Source organism: Mobula birostris, chromosome 28 (assembly GCF_030028105.1).
Source record: "Mobula birostris isolate sMobBir1 chromosome 28, sMobBir1.hap1, whole genome shotgun sequence".
NCBI classification, from domain to species: domain Eukaryota; kingdom Metazoa; phylum Chordata; class Chondrichthyes; order Myliobatiformes; family Myliobatidae; genus Mobula; species Mobula birostris.
The window spans coordinates 28,395,687-28,411,983 of NC_092397.1; the positions used below are offsets into that span (position 1 = coordinate 28,395,687).

Sequence of the window (16,297 nt, forward strand, 5' to 3'; positions counted from 1 at the left end):
CGCTGGTGAGCATTGAATTTTGAACATTGCAAAACTCAAACCCAATCGTCAGGTTTGCAGTCAGCACAATGATGCGTTGAGTCTCAACGTGGACAAGAGTAAAGAGATGATTCATTAGGCCAGGGGACCGCTCATTACTGCAAATAAACGGCTCCTCAAGAGAGAGAGAGAGTGGACCACCAAACCTGCGCTCTGAACGCCACAAAGAACAGCAAGAAAGCGCACCGGTGTGTCCACTTCCTGGCTTCAGTGAGACTTCCCCAACCCTTCTTTAATCTGTTTTTATTTCACAGGAGCATCATTGAGCGAGCTCTAACCACTTGCTAAACCGTCTGGTACGAGAATCGCAAGACATCCGACGGCAGGACTCTACAGAGGGGAGAGAGGACTGCTGACAGCAGCTCACTTTCACATTCAGACCCAGTGATTTGCGGACTATTGAAAACTGACGGAATTCTGATCTTCATTCGATCATATGGACGGATTGGGAGGTGAACGAGACTCAGGACTGGACAAAATAAATCCCGGAGTGTGGGTGTATTCTCCACTGCACCTCAGACTGCGATCGCTGCTCGTTATGTCGGAGTCTGACCGAAATAGCATACACAAATGGAGGAGGAACTCAGCGGGCCAGGCGGCATCTCGCACGAAACATCGACTGTTTACTGCTCCCCAGAGATGCTGTCTGACCTGGTGATTTGCTCCGGCATTCAGTGTTTGGGATTTCCAGCACCTGTGTTTATAGCCTAAATAACAGCCCGCTGACAGAGAGAAGGAAGGCAAGGAGACACAGAGGGAGATAACCAGCGTGTCTGACTGCAGGGCCGTAGGAATAGGGCCAGAATGATAATGAAAATCAGATCCGTTGCTGAAATGTCGGGTCGAGATATCCGGCTGGGTCGGAGCACAGAGACCGGATAATAACCGGATGGGGCAGGAAGTGATGAACAGGGAAAGGAGGACGGGGAGGAAGGTAAAAGCGTGAGAGAGACACGAGGGAAATTAGACAGGGAAAATAATCCAACAAACAAAACAATAGATAATCGGGGTAAAGCGTCAAAATTAACAAATAGAAAGACAGGAGAAGAACAGAGATATTTACCTATCAGCAGAATAGCGCAGCGGGAATGTGCTGTGCCCGTTATGCAGAGGCCGACACATCGAAGCCATCGTCTGCTATTCTTCAACAGAATTTTTTTTTTACCGCAAATCGCCGTCACGTCACCTGTGTACACAACACACATTTAACTTAAAAAGAAAAACTTGTACTTCTAACTGAAATTTCCGTCCACTCACTTCATCACTTTCTGAGATTTGTTGAGAACTTCGCGGGTAAAACGACAATTGCTCTTGTGCTCTGCGTTTGTCCAACACATCTTTTTCTCCACTGCATGAAGCTGTGTCTGGTATTGAACAGATTGAACAGAAAATACTGGAAACACTCATCACCTCAAGAAACATTTGTGAGTGATGAAACGGGATTACGCTTTCTGATCTTGACACTTAATTAGAAATGATGAGAGAAGAAGATAGTTTTCTGTGTCAAAGAAGGTGAGAAGTTGTGTGGGAAGTGAAACGGGGGACATCTCTGATAGGGCGACACCAATACAGGATGACGGTAAGACAAATAGGAAACAGAAAAACTGGTCTAAAATGGCAGAAGAACGACGGGCAGAGATGTCATTTCATAGAGAAGGAAGTGATGTGGCTGAGTGATTCCAGACCGATGCGTTTATGTGATAAGTGCTGAAAAACAGGTACAACTCACGGCGATCGCCGGGAATCGAACCCGGGTGAGCTGCTTGAAAGGCAGCTGTGCTCATCCCTATACCACTGTCGCTCCATGTTGCGGGAGTTTCGAGTAGTGAAGCGGCTCCCATGCGCCATGTGATTCCACCAGATCCCGAGCCGCTCTCTGTCGGATCAATCCTCACTCTGCAGCAGGTTTTATTCCTGCAAATGGCGCCGGCCTCACGCATCAGCAAATGGGAAAGAAAATTCTGATTGTTCATGTTCTTTAGAAAAGCCGATGAATATGTAAGTATGAGTTGAGTTTAGGAATAAATAAAATAACCACCAACAACCACATTGCTGGGATTATACTGTAATTCTCTCCATAGCTGGTAAAATTCTGAGGAGCAGATCTGCTGGCAAATCACACAGAAATGTCATTTTGTAGATAGGGTTACAGCAATCAGAAATTTCAACTTCTCCAAAATTAACCAGATCATTTTTTAGGCAAGATAAGAAATGGAATTTTTGAAGTGCATCTGGAAGAGTATTTTTGTTCCTGTCCATCGATAGTCCTATCGAACTAGGTTAGGAAATTCACTCTGTAATCAAAACTCGCACTTCATTGTCTCTGCATAAACAACAACGTAACTGTGTCGACACCGGGCCAACAACTTAGAACAGGAATTCTGCTGTTCCCGCTATACCAATACTCACTCAGCCTAATTTTCTCATCTATATCACCAAACTAGGGCATCTCAGTTGGCCAAGTGATCCATCCTTTCTTCTCTCAGTCACCGACTTGGGAGTTCTTCCTTGCGATGGTGGGTTTCTAGAAAGAGTTATTGCTGCTAGCACATTCGAAGTTTCCACTTTTATATTCATATTTTCCAGTTCAGTTATCCCATTCCAGTGTCATTGACTGTAGGCCATCTGATTGGTTTGAATTCTCCTGTTTGTTGACTGTGCTCCAGGTCAGCATCCATTTATTGCCCTCTTCTCAGCAAGCGTCAATCGGTAATTTATGGCTCTTTGTTCCCTTCAGGAACCAATTTATGTCATGGTCCGGTCCGTGAAGTCTGCATTCCGGTTCACAGTCCAGTCCGTGGACTCAGGACTCCCGGTCTTCGAACTGTCCCTTGTTTTGATTGAGTTAATCATAGGCACCTGTTTCCCATCTTGTGGCTTGGAATCTAAGTAGCCTTGGGGTTGAGTGCGGGCTGCTGGTCTGTCTTGTCATGATCCCCTGGGAGCAACCTGCCTGTGGAAGGCTAGAGCGGCCACTTCCCATCTTTAGGCCGCGTTGGAGAACCATCGCTTCATAGAGCCTTGCTGTCGGTAGTCGGAGCTGTCTTTGCGGTATGGATTCGGCTGTTTCCAGGGCCAGCTGAGTGGCTGCCAGACACTCCGAGCTATGTACGGATCCGGTTGTTTCTGTCGTCAGCTGAGGTTGCTGGCCGAACTGCGACTCGGAGCAACTCCGATGCAGAGGTGGAACTTTTTGTAGTTCTTTGGTGTTTATCTCTTCTTGTCCTTGCCTCCGTGGGGGTAAGTCAGGCCGTTTCTTCCGTTGCCTGCGGGGAGATCTGTCTTGTCTTGTCCACGCCTCCGTGGGGTAAGTCAGGCAGTTCTGCCGTTGCCCTGCATGGGGTCTTGTCTTGTCTTTGCCTCTGTTGGGTAAGTCCGGCCGTTCTGCCGTTACCCGACAGATGGACCTGTCCCACCTTGGTGTGCAGATAAAGTTGAGTTCTGGCTTGTCTAAGGATAAGTCCCGGCTCTCTGTCTATGTACTGTCCTGTCTCATGTTTGTGTCGTGTTAAAGATGAGTCCCGGTTTTTCGAAGTATAAATCCCGGCTCTATGTTTATGTGCAGTTCGCAGTCTGGCTCCGAGTTTCAGCCTTCGAGTTATCAGCCTCTGCAGGCCTCAAGAACCAAGAGCCAAGAGCCAAGACCCCAGCCTGCAGGCCTCAAGAGCCAAGTCCAACACCCCAGCCTCAAGCCCCAAGACTCTAGACCCCAGCCACGTCCTGTCCTGTAGTTATGTCCTGTCCTTGCCTGGTTCTAGGGCCCGAGCCCTAGTCCAGACTCAGGTTCTGGCTCTTTGTCCAGTCTCTGGCTCGGAGCCCAAGGCTAGGCTCCTAGTGCTTAGTTCCTTGTCCGGGTTCCCTGTCTTGTCCATGTCCTAACCCAAGTCTGTGTTCTCGTTCGTGCTCGTTTGCATCCTGTCACGTCCCTGCCCTAGTCAAGTCCTGTTCCTTGTACTTCAGTGTCTGTGTCTTCCTGTTGGGTCCACCATCTACGCCCCCCCCCCCCCCCGCCATTGTGACAGTTTCAATCACTCCAGGCAGGGATTGACCCCAACATTCACACATTTGCATGTTATATTATATCAAAAACACTTCACAATAACTTCTAATTTGGAAAAGATTTCTTACCCGGCAATTTACCTGAAGCAACGTTGTGTTTACTTTAAAATACCAAAATTTTCACCTCATAAAATGGAAGATGTAAAACGGTTCCACAAAATTACATGTTCACTTCCAAGTACATGGCTGGTACAAAGACACTTGTTCTGTCTGCTTCCACTGTCCTTGAGCCATTTGAGTTCTATGTTATGTTACACATTTGAAATCTTCCGTGGCCAACATCTCCTCCTTTTCCATCCACGGAAAATTCTGGGGATCACATTACTCTTTATGTCTCAGTGAATATAGCACAAAAGGAACAGCAGAATTCATGACTATATCAAAAAATACCGATAAGGATTTAAAAATAATGTCATAACAAAAGCGTGAAGAAACATGATAACGTAACTAACTTCATACCATATATCAAGGAATTTAACAGGAATTAATAATTTTAAAATTCAACATAGCTATAAGAAATTAAACGAAATCAACAAAAAGAAATTTTAGAATGGCATGTGCTTTTCAAACACAGAAGTTATTAAAATTGGCCTAAAAAAAAACAACACCGGGGGAAATACCTTGTGTAACCATCAGAACAAAGAGCAAAGCAATAATAACATGGGAAGTAAAACATATCCATTTAAACCTCAGTTCCAAACTTTATTCCAAAAGGGATGGATTCTGCAAAACGTCATTAGCTAAACCCACATAATATTTAATAGTCTTGGATAACAGAGCCCATAGTTTAATAACATTTTTAAAACATTAAAAACCAAAAAAAAACTTTGCAACTTAGGGTTCCCTTCTTGTCAGATATGCTTGAAGTATCAATGCGATGAGTATTATTCACCACACCAAGCAAATACCAACATACATTAGCCTCATTTCCTTTACACACTTCGTCCTACATGCAACCTTCAGTGGAGCCTTCGACCATTCTGAGGCCACTCATTAGCAGAATTCCAACACCAATCGCTTCTGAACAGCAGCGTGTTTTAATTACTACTGTGTGTTTAATCCATTGATGTATTATCTACCTTGGCTTGTTCACAACAGCTGTCCAGACTGCAGTCAAGTTAGAGGCAACTTAAAAACAACGTAGTCCAAAAAATTACACAACACCCAGTGCTGAATTGTTTATTCCCCAGTAGACTCAACCAAACAGATATCTCGGAGGCATTCCATGCATTCATCAACTTGATTTTCCATCTATATGCTTTTTGAAATACTCCCTCTGACGTAATCTGACCTTTCTTACATGTTTTTTTCTGTCTCCCGCTGTTGTAGACCAGATCCGTGGCTACAATCCGAAAGCCTATAAAATACTCCCATCAGGGTCTTCTTAGCCGAGGAATTTCTTAATCCCCGCAGAAGGATTCTACATCTTCCGATCCTGCTCTGACTGAGACTCCATCCAATTCAGTGCACTGATTTCCTGGTGAAAGGTCATGGAGCTGAACGTGAATTCGGTTTGTCTTTTCTCAGACGCTAACAGATCTGCTGAATATTTCCAGCAATCCCCGCTTTTAGTTCAGGATCAACCTTGTTTATCTGACTCCGGGATTTGAATCCAGCTGTGAAGAACTTGTAGTCGTGGCCGAGTGGTTAAGGCGATGGACTAGAAATCCATTGGGGTTTCCCCGCGCAGGTTCGAATCCTGCCGACTACGTGTTTATATCGGTTTTGACGCCTTGATTCCTCTCACGGATGCAGATTGTAAAAAGCCAGTCGAAACACCGATCTGTGTTCGCCGCCTCCAAAACCAGAAGTGCACCTGAAGTTCCGCTTTTATTCAGGTGGGCTCTACGACGCAATCCATCAGCGCGTTCGGCACTGTATCCGAAATGCTGGTGGTTCCAGCCTATTCAGGGACGCTGTTGATCCAGTGGCTTTCGCTGTACGCTCCGTGTGTTCCTAATACAGTCATTAAAAACCCACATATAGAAAACAGAACACTACCACGACCTGTCTTGCTTACATTGATGTTGACATAAACTTAATATATTGTACATGGACGATCAAACCAACAGAAACTCTTACAGGGCACCAGTGTATTTCATGTTTAAATTGATGTTATCGCCACTTGAACCAGAAGGATCAATTCACTGAACTTCACTCACACCAACACTGACTGTTTCCACAACTCACTTTCAAACTGGACATTTCGTGCTAGAGACATTTTTGCTTTGTTGTTGTTGTTATTACTTTCTCAGCTCACGCTAGCCTGAAGTACGGAGGTGCTGAAGCACACTCATTCTTCAATAACTCCGGACTTCGGGCCATTCTACTGGTGTATAGTATAGTGGTTTTCAGCAGATTTACAGAAATATTGCTTTGCTGGCCTAACTGTTTAATGCTATTGTGTAGTGACTTTGAGATGATAGTTGTTGATATTACCATTGGGACAATATATACCCTGTTCATGCTCGATCGTCTTTCAGTTTCTTCTTTCAATTCAGTATAGTTCTGGTGCTTTTCACTTGTTAATTGTTGTAGGTTATGTGTGCTTGCAATGGCTATATCGATTATGTACGTTGTAATTGCCTTTTAATCCAGTAATATTATGTATGCAGACGGTTATTATAGATTGTCCTGTAATGGATCAGTCATAAAATAATTGTACGACTCTGACCCTAATCTAGAACAGGGTTGTACTTATAGTAAGGTTTATGAGTTTGCATTTTAAAGCAGTGATGTTTGTCAATTGACTGTCCCTGTGTAAGCAATCAGATTGAGTTAAACTGCTGCTCCATCCTGTAATGTGTTGGATTGTTTCTGGTGTCTCTTGTCATTTTCTGCAATTATCGACTTTAATTTGTTGGGCTTTTATTATGGATTTGTAACATTTTTGTGTTAAACACCTGGCCCTGTAATGCCACAACGAACCCCTCTGTTTCTGGGAAGATGTCTCCAACTCTGACCCAAGCGTTCCACGTCTCCTTCACACCCTGTCTGCTCAGATTATGGGGATGTTTTCCATGGAGGGTTGCTGCTCCATTAGTTAACTTTATTTGATTATTATTTTGCGTTTTTGTACTTTCAGTCTGTTATGTTTTCTGCATTGATTGTCCGTCTTGTGTGCACTCTTTCATTGATTATATTTTGTTTCTTTCACTTACTGTGAATCCTCTCGAGAATATGCATCTAATAGTAGCATATTTGTGCTTTGATACTGAATTTACTTTGAACTCTGAAGTGTTCTGCGCTGCTACACAGGACCCGGACCCTCGGTTCCCTCCAGTGGCCGGTCGCTGGTACTGCCTCACGGATCTCACTGCGACTCTCCGGGTCGTTTTGTGAATCCAGGAGCAGGGACGTTTCGCTTCTTGTTCACATCAACGTGCAAGTTAAATAAAGCGGCGACTTGCTGCTCCTCTGCGAAGTTCACGGGTCGGTCACATTTGTAGAAAGGGAAACAGATAATGTTTCAGGCGGAGCCCCATTCGTCACCACTAGGAAAGAGAGAAAATAAGGTATTTTTCAGTTTCAGACAAAGTGGGCGAACGTGATCAGGCAGAAGAAAAGCCGCGGATCTGGTGAGACCAAGTGAGTGACTGACTGTTATCATCGGGACTTTTGTTTCTATGTTATATGTACAACAGAACTGTGGGGAATGCCCAGGACAGCAGTCTATGGCAATGAAAGGAGTGGGGGGGTGGGGGGGAAGGAATCAAAAACCAGGTGGGCGGCGATCAATGATGGGTATCTTTTGGCACAAGAATCAGAGTAACGCACACAAAACACTGGGGCATCTCAGCAGGTCAGTCAGCATCTATGGAGAGGAATAAAAAACCATGTTCCTTCATCAGTACTGGAAAGGAAGGTGGAAGAAGCCAGAATAAGAGAGTCGGGGAAGAGAAGGGGTTCACGCTACAAAGTGATAGGTGAAGCCAGATGAGGAAGGAGGGTAGATAACTTGGGGAAAGGAGATTGAAAACTGGGAGGTGACAGGTGAGGAAGGAGGGTAGATATGGGAAAAGGGGAGTATTGAAAACTGGGAGGTGACAGGTGAGGAAGGAGGGTAGATATGTTGGGGAAAGGGGAGATTGAAAACTGGGAGGTGACAGGTGAGGAAGGAGGGTAGATATGTTGGGGAAAGGGGAGATTGAAAACTGGGAGGTGATAAGTGAAGCAATTTGATGAAAGAATGTAGATATGTAGGGGAAAGGGGAGATTGAAAACTGGGAGGTGATAGGTGGAGCCAGTTGAGAACAAGAGGTAGATATATTGGGGACAGTGCAGTATTGAAAACTGGGGGCCATAGGAGAAGCCAGGTTAAGATGGAAGTTAGATATGCTGGGTAAAGAGGAATATTTGAGAGGCTGGGCGGTGATTGGTGGAAAAGGAAAAGGGTTGAAAGGCAGAAATCAGTTTGGAGGGGCGGGTTGACTAGAGAGAGGCGGTAAACATGTGGGGAAACGTGAAGACTCAAGAGGGAATCCGGAACAGAAAATTAAAGCAAAAGGAGGAGAATGGAGAGATTAGCGGGTTAGAGTAATCGACGTTCATTCCATCAGATTGAGGGCTACCCAGACGGAATATGAAGTGTTGCTCCTCCATCCCGAGCGTGGCTTCATCGTGGCAGTAGAGGAATCCACGACCAACATGTCAGAATGGGAATGCGCAGCAGAATTAAAATGGTTGACCATTGGGAAATCCTACTCGTTGCGGATGGAGCAAAGTTGTTCCACAAAATGTTTCCCCAATCTATCTTGCGTCTTGCAGTTGTAGATGAGGCCGTATTGGAGCATCCGATACAGTATATGACCCAGAGAAGCTCACAACTGAAGTGTTTCCTCACCTGGAAGGACTGTTTGGGACTCTGAATGTTGTGAGGGAGGAGGTGAACGGCCAGGCGCAGCACTTCCTCCGTTTGGATAAATGCCAGAAGGGAAATCAGTGGGAGTGTGTAGTCGTGGCCGAATTGTTTGGCGATGCACCCTGAAACCATTGGGATTTCCTCGAGCAGTTTCGAGTCCTGACTACGGTGTACTTCCAACATTTTCTGTTTGACTCTCTGATGCAAACCAGTCATGAAGACTGTGAAAAACCGGGTCCCGCCCAGCAGCGATTGTCGGTCACGTTCTACAACGCAGAATTGAACCATTTATTCCTACTTTCCACAAAACTTGTCTCTGCGGCGCATCGGTGAGCGCGTCCGGCTGTTAACCGACAGGCTGGCGGCCAATGATCCGGCAGATTTGTTTCTGTTGTGTTTCATTGTCAGCTGGGAAACGCTGCGCTGAAGGGAGGCCGGGGCTCCCTACTGCGGCCGCGATGGGAATTTAAACTGTTATATTTTAGACGCATGTACCGAGATACAGTGAAAACCTTCTCGTTCATACTGTCCATGGAGATAAAATCATTGCACAGTGCGTTAAGATCGCACAAGGTAAAGCAACAACAGAGTGCAGAATAAAGTGTAACAGCGACAGGGAAAGCACAGTGCAGGTAAATAATAAGGTGCTGCATCATAACGAGGTGACTTGTGAGGACAAACGTACACCTTATCGTACTAAGAAACGATTCAGTAGATAAAACAATGGGATTGAAACTATCCATGAGCCTGTGATACGTTCTTTCAGGCTCTTCTGCTTTCTGCCCGTTGGAAAGAGGATACAGACAGTCGTTTTTCAGGTAGGTAGGAAGTTTAAAAATACAAGAGTAAACTTCAGACGATGGCAATCGGATAGGGGACAAAACTAGCGGAGGAACTTACGCTTTTTGCGTCTGTCATTTTATGTTGATACCAGCAGTATGTTAGAAATTCCGGATGTCACCTGGACCAGATGAACTACACCGCGGGTTTATGAAAGAAGTGGGTGACGATATCACGGAAGCGTTAGTAGTGATTATTCAGGAATGACTGGATTCTGGAATGGTTCAGACGACAGGAAAATTGCAAAAATAATTTTAAGTTTACAAAAGACAAGATATTACGGACCGGTTGGCATGGATTTTATGTTGGGAAAATGCTGTAGTCCATTCGTAAGGATGTGCTTTCAGGCGTCTGATAAAATAGTCCGGTCAACATGGTTTTCTTAGAGAAATCTGGCCACACAGATCTGTTGGAATTCTTTGGAGAAATAGCAGTCGAGATAGAGAAAGGAGAGTCAGTGGGTGTTGTTAACTGGGATTTTCAAAAGGCCTTTGTCAAGTGATGCAAAAAGGTTGCTAAACAAAACTAGAGCTCATGGTATTGCAGGAAAGATACGAGAATCGAAAATATATTGGCGACTGTTGGGAGGTAAAGTCTGGGAATAAATATGGCATTTTCAGTCGTTTGTCGGTAACTCGGTGTCTTCTGGAGGGGTCTCTGCCTTGTACCTTATCTGTCAATGATCTGGATGACGAAATTGATGGCTTTGTATGTGATAGAAAATTAGATGGAGGGGCTGGTAATATTGATGAGGCAGGAAGTCTGCAGAAGGTCTTGGAGAATGGGCAACTAAGTGGAAGCTGGGATACAGAGTACGATAATGTATGGTCAGGCACATTGACAGAAAGACTATTTCCCAAATGGGGAGCAAATTCAGAAATCAGACGTGCAAATGTGCTGGAGAGTTCTCGTGCAGGATTCCCTAAAGGATAAGTTGCGGGTTGAGTTGGTGGTAAGAAAGACAAATACAATTTTAGCATTCATTCCGCCAGGACTAGCACCTAAAAGCAAGGTTATAATGAAGATGAATTGTAAGACATTGATCAGATTCATTTGGAGCATCGTAGACAATTGTGGGCCCATTTCTGATAAAGGATGCGCTGGCATTGGAGTGGGCCCAGGGGAGTCTCACGAGAATGATCCCGGAATGAAACGGTGAAGATACAAGGAGCATTTGACGGCTCTGAGCCTCTACTCATTGGAATTCAGATAAATGAGGGAGCATCTCATGGAAACCTATCAAATATTGAGCGGCCTGGATAGAGTGGATGTGGAGAGGATGTTAGTTCAGATTCTCTGACCCTCAGCGTTGATGTTGAGCCCAATCGACCCGGGACATAGTGATAGGATCCCATGAAAATGTCCTTCTGCCTCGCTATCTGTGTGGTAGCAGTTGTCATGGCCGAGTGATTAGGCGATACACCAGAAATTCATTGAGGTTTCACTGCACAAGTTCCACTGCGGGAGAGGCGGGTCCTCTCAGAGTAATCCGTGTCCACGTAATTCCAAATTTCTTCATTCCTTCTACCAAAGTATTATTTGCTTCGCCGTCTCGTGCTGAAACTATGGAATAAGGAAATTAAAACCCTTTATTGCATTGCGCTTCAAGGGTCTTGTTATGAATTCAGGGTGTTCATTGGAAATTCTATCGGTTGAGTCACTCTTGACATTCGAGAGATCTGCCGCCAACATGGACTGAACTGCTTTCCTGTTGAGCCGCACATCCTCACAATTCCAAATCTCAGGGTTCACTGAGTGTGTGAAGAAATTAGATTGTTCTGGAGAGTATCGGCGATCAATGCCTAAGGTGTCCTGAATGGACAAATCTAGTGTCCCTTTGCCGCACCCACTCAGTCATTTAAGGTATCCTTCCTCAGGTAGGGTCCCCTGACTGCCGGCAAGCGAGCGGAGTTGTCTGGATGTCCCGTTCTCAGAGGGAGATAGAGGCAGATTCTATTAATGAGTAATGACTCAACTATTCAAAACATATTTATTTTCAGATTTGCCTTCATCCAGGCAGCCACAAACCAAGAAACTCGAATAACCCAATTAAAAAAACACTAAAAACCACTGCGCAGAGAAAGAGAAAGAAAAAAAAACGTTATGCAAACAAGAGAAGCAAGCTAACAGCATCTCGAAACAGACTGGGTAACGGATCTGCTCCCGGAGCATCCGGAGTAGGCCGAAATCCTCGAACCCCAGTTTTCACATCAGCAGGACAGAAAAGCACAGCAGCCGGATCTGCTGCGATCCCTTTGATTCTGTTATTTATTCAATTAGCTATACGGCACGAGATGTTAAAGACACTTCTGGATACAATAAATTAACCCACCTAGGTGTGAGTCATCACATCGTAAAGTTCAAAATACCCAATAACAGTGTCCTCCGATAATCTCGGCTGCAACTCAGCTGGTGTCCATTGTTAGAACCATTGATGTCTATCCCAATGAACAACCCAGAGGCAAAGAGAGAGCGCGCGGAAGAGACACAGTGGAAGAGTAACTGAATGTGTAACAGCAGGGCCACTGAAACCGGACTCATTAAATAACGTACAACACATTCACGGCTGACATGTCGTGAACGAGGCCTCCGGAAGGGTCGGAGCGCAGAGGCAATAACAGGACGGGGCAGGAGGTAGCAAGCACTGAATGACAGACAGAGTCACGGGCAGAGAGACACGCGAGGAAATAAACCACCAAACAGCAGCTCGCGAGGGGAACGATGTGACGTCAGCAAAGAATCGACAAATAAAAATGAAGGAAAAGAATGGGAAGCGTCCACAACGGAGCGGCTCAGCACCACGTTCAGCCAACAGCAGAGTGGCGCAGCGGGAGCGCGCTGGGCCCATGGTCGTCCAGTCGGTAGAAACCAGCTCCGACTTATCAAGTTTACCGCGGATTCGAGAATTGAAAACTTTGGCATTCTGTAAACTAACTGGAGTGTTGAATGCATGGGATGTTCGCAAGGATTTTGCCAGAGATGGAGAGTTCCGGTATAAACCGAGGCTGGATAGACTGCGGGCGTTTCCATGGAGCGCTGGAGATGACGGAGGTCTTTGTAGGTCATATCAAATTAACGGGGGCCGTTCAGAATAGTAGGAAACTGTCCTGACGTGTGTAAACCGAGACAGCATGAGAGGAAGAACTTCATGCAGATGGCGGCTGGAAACTGGAACCGATGCCGGAGTGGCTAGTGGAGGCAGGTATTCCAACAATATAAGAGAATTGCCTGGATGAGCACCTGAATCATCAAGGCACGGAAGGCAATAGCTGATAAGTGAGATTCTTTTCTGGTGGGATTGGTACTTGACTCTCAACATCGACGTGACGGGCCGAAAGGCCTGTTTCAGGGTTGAATGATTCTGTGATTCTAGATTACATTTGTTAATCGTATTAAAGGGTTTAATTTAATCGTGTATTGGAGAGAAGGATCGCTTAGGATATAAATAGAGTGGTGAGTGGACTGAGAACACTCAGTGTGAACACATCACCCGACATGTTTTGGTGTGTCCTAGTTTGTTGTGAGAATCTGGTTTATAGTGACAGCAGGAAGCTGCATTGGTCGGTCCATCGGGAAAATGTGAAAGACAGGAAATCCACCCTTGATCCACTTGATAGCCCAGTGTGAATAATAATTTTACACTCTCTTCGATTTAAATAATTTGGGGAATTCGTACCCGAGTTGGCAGGTTCGGCCCATTCGGACTGTAGAAGTCCGCACGGATCGGGTTCTATGAGACGTTTACATCTGATAGTTTCGATGAAAGAATATTAAAAGTCGATTAACTACGATCATCGGAAATGGAACCTGCGTCAATTGCCTGGAAGACAGATATGTTCACCATTATATCACCATCGTTCCATCATTCTGCAGGAGACTCGAGTCCTGCACCGTCTCCAGTGGTCTATGACTGTGACTCGCACTGCTTTCTGAATCAGGTCACTCCGATGCAGTTCCTGTTATGTCAAGTTGTGGTCGCCATCCTCCCACAGACCGGAGGTAAGTGAGTAAAATCACTTCCAAACTCGAAGAGCTGCACATCGTTTGCTGCTTGTCGCATTACAAAACCGGAATAATATATATTCCGATACCACGACCAATTCCTCGTTAGTATAGTGGTTAGTATCCCCGCCTGTCACGCGGGAGACCGGGGTTCAATTCCCCGACGGGGAGATACAAATTTTACTGCATTCTTCAAGCTGAATACTGTCTTAAAAAGACAAATAAAAGAGGAAAAAGTATTCGGTGTTGAAGCGATCAGTCCATTGGACATTGGGGAGGTGAAATACCTCGGACTCTTGTGAGCTGAACCGCCTCTTCAGGTCAGTGAAAGCCGAATCAGCTTCGGAACTCCAACAAAAAGTTTGGTAGGCGAGGTAAGTCGGTAAGGAGCGCCGCCACTCGACTGTAATCCCTGATAAAACGGCGATAACAGTTTGCAAACCACCAAAACGGCTGAAGTTGATTGCGAGACGTGGGTCTGGGCCATTCTTCCAACGCCCGGATCTTATCAGGAGCTGCCCTCACCTGTCCGCTCTCGATGATATCGCCAAGGAGATGACCAAAGGGACGTCGAACTTACATTTCTTGGCCTCCACAACTAACCTGCTCTCCCACAGTCTCTGGAGGACTAGTCGGACGAGGTGAACGTGTTTCTGGGGGCTGCTAGAAAATATTAAGATGTCATCTAGGTAGACGAACACGAAGCGTTTAATGAAGTCCCGCAGCACATCACTGATTAGGGCTTGAAAAACGGCGGGGTATTTGTGTGGCTCAGACGTGTATTAAAGGCCGTCTTCTACTCGGCTCCCTCCCTCATCCTGACTAGATGGTAGGCGCTACGATGGTCCAACTTTGAGAAGATGGTGGCTCCCTGAAATGGTTCAAATGTCGAGTTAATCAGGGATAGTGGGTACTTATTTTTAACTGTTATATTGTTCAGGCCTCGGTAATCAATACAGGCACGAACTGACCCATCCTCCTTCTATAGAAAGAAGAAACCGGCGCCTACCGGCGAGGATAAAGGTCGTATAATGCCCGCCGAGAGGGACGCACTAATGCACTGTCCGGTCGGGATAAGTTATAAAGACGACTGCTAGTTAACGAGGCCCCGGCCAGCAGGAAGATAGCGCAATCATACGGGCGGTGCGGGGGCAGGGAAAGAGCCCGTTGTTTGCTGAATACCTGTCCCAGGTTATGCTATTCTGCGGGGACTCCGGACAAGTCCAGTGGTTCCAATACAGGCGGGGTGTGTTGTAATTAGAGGAACTGGGAATGATTGAAAATCAGACGAGGGGATTAAGGCCCATTTAAGGAGGTAATAGCAAGATGGGGAATAGCCAGACGGGCCTATGGCAATGGGTTAAACTTCAACTGCCACTTTTCAGCCCTATTTTGCATCCTAGCGATGTCCCGATTTAAACTCTGTCAGCCCTCCACACTATCCAAATGTCCCCAACATTTGTGTTATCAGCAAATTTAGTAACGTACCCCTCCAATTTCTCATCCAAGTCAGTTATAAAAATCACGATCAGAAGGGGTCCCTGAAAAGAACTCTGAGGCAGATCGCTGGTCACTGATATCCAATCTGAATATGATCCGTCTACAATAATTTTTTGCTATCTATGGGCAAGCGAATTCTGGGTCAACAAAGCAATGTCTCCTTGCTTTCTTAGTAAGCCTTGCATGGACTACCTTATCAAATCCCTTGCTGAAATCCATACAATCGCCAAGGTCCTTTTGCAGAGTGAATAGCACTTGTGCTGTCTCCTCTGGTTCCGCACACACTTTTCCATTGTCACGGTTCATTGATCCTATTTTCTCACATCTTATCCTCTCGCCCTTCACAGACCTGTCGATTGCCTTAGGGTCTTCCTTAAACTGCTCGCCAAGGCCTTTTCATGGCCCCTTCTGGCTCTCCTAATTTAATTTTCAAGCTCCTTCCTGCTAGCCTTATCATTTTATATATCTCTATCAATACCTAGTTTTTTAAACATTTCGTAAGCCTTTCTTCTTGACTATATTTTCATCATGTGTCCACCATGGTTCCTGTACCGTAGCATCTCTTCTCTGCCTCATTGACACCTATCTATGCAGAAAGCCACGCAAATATCCCCTGAACATTTGCAACATTTCTGCCATGCATTTCCCCGAGAACTCTGTTCCTTCCAAGTCTCTGCCTGATAGCTTCATATTTCCCTCGAACTCCAGTTAAATGCTTTTGTTACTTGTCTGTTCCTATTCCTCTCCAATGCTATGGTAAAGGAGATAAAATTGTGATCGCTGCCTCAAAAATGCTCTCCCACAGTCACGGTCCGGATCGGCGTCCCTTTAAAATTACTTTGTTTATGATACGATCCGGACCGTTGACTCCCTGTTTCCCTTTGGTTCCCTGTTTTCCCGTGTCCCTCGGGCTTGGTGATTGGAGGCAATTTGCTCTCGGTTGAACCGGCAGTTTATAGTTTCCGGCTTTCAGCCGTTCGGCGCGACAGCGTTTGC

General features: G+C 45.6%; 2 non-coding genes across 2 annotated transcripts; both read left to right on the forward strand.

The window, feature by feature from the left end:
- The first annotated feature begins 5,727 nt into the window (after window positions 1-5,727).
- Window positions 5,728-5,809, forward strand: trnas-aga (transfer RNA serine (anticodon AGA)). The gene has a single exon. It is a non-coding gene; the product is annotated as a tRNA-Ser (tRNA).
- Window positions 5,810-13,900: 8,091 nt separating this feature from the next.
- trnad-guc (transfer RNA aspartic acid (anticodon GUC)) lies at window positions 13,901-13,972 on the forward strand. Its single transcript has one exon. It is a non-coding gene; the product is annotated as a tRNA-Asp (tRNA).
- Window positions 13,973-16,297: the final 2,325 nt, after the last annotated feature.